Source organism: Hippocampus comes, unplaced genomic scaffold (genome assembly GCF_001891065.2).
Source record: "Hippocampus comes isolate QL1 unplaced genomic scaffold, H_comes_QL1_v1.1 scaffold302, whole genome shotgun sequence".
Classification (NCBI taxonomy): domain Eukaryota; kingdom Metazoa; phylum Chordata; class Actinopteri; order Syngnathiformes; family Syngnathidae; genus Hippocampus; species Hippocampus comes.
The window spans coordinates 50650-51991 of record NW_017806275.1 but is presented as its reverse complement, the minus strand read 5'-3'; positions in this window follow the sequence as shown (position 1 = coordinate 51991).

The following is a 1342-nucleotide window of genomic DNA, read 5'->3' as shown; positions in this document are numbered from 1 at the left end:
CACACACACACACACACACACACACACACACGCACACACGCACACACACACACACACACACACACACACACACACGCACACACGCACACACAAACACGTCTATCCATTATCTGAGCCACTTATCCTCACTCGGGTCACGGCTGTGCTCGAAAGTAAAGATTGGTAACAAATAAATACGAGTTTTCTAAGGTAAGGCAAATAAGAACTTTTTAGAAAACCAGATATTAAAAAAAACAAATATGTGTTCACTTCACAACACTTTTGGTAATTGGCAAGTTGATATGAATGAAGATGTCTTGGATAATGGATTCATCGTAATACAATTAAAATATTTGGAAAATAAAGTGGGTACTTTAAAAATTAAACAGTGATGGGTTTTTTGTACGGAAAATACAAAACTATTTCTCAAAGAAAATGAAGAAAGGACCACCATGTTTTAACTCAAAATAACCTATTTTACATGAATTATAAAACTGTAAGTAAAATTTAAAATTTATCATTTAAAATCGGTGAATTTGTTATCATGAAATTAAGAACATTTAAAAATAAGCACACACAATGATTCTATGATGAAAGTATTACAACTACTAAAATGATGATTTCATGATCCAAATAAACTATATTAGCGATTTTGCACGCACCACCATCATTATTATTATTGTTAGATTTGTACTTAATATTGGGCACGATGTGACCCTTGTGCCTGATTCCAAATGAAAGCTGCCCCCTCCCACCCCCGGCCGCTGTCGCGTCTCCGAGCAACATTTTTACTTTTTTTTTTTTTCCATTTCATTCTCCCTTTATTCCGACATAGTGAAGCAAAGTTTCTGCTGAAAAGAGCTTTTTTTTCAGCACGGCTTTTTAATGGGCAACTTTTACATTCGCCCATTTGCATTGGCCAATGTCATCTCTCGCCCGCCTCCCGAAATCCAAAGACAAAGGGTGTGAATAAAAGTCCGGCTCAACTTTGAAGCGTGGCGTCGCTTCAAAGTTTCCCCCAAGGCTTTTGGGGGGCTTTTCAGCACAAGCCAGTCGCTAGACACCCCCACCCTTTTCTCAGGGGTGGGAAGGGAGCAGGGGGCGTCGTGGTTGTGGTGGTTGGAGGTGGGGGGGGGGGCGCCCTCGCCCCACAATACACTTCCTCCCCCTCCAAACACACACACACACACACACACACACACACACACACACACACACACACACACACACACATATGCTGGTCTTTTTGTGACTATAAGAGCTAAATGGAAGCCTGCGCGTTCTAGACCAGGCGATCCTGGTCCTCCAGGGCGCCTCATCTGCATGTTTTCCATGTCTGACTCCTCCAACACACCTAATTCAA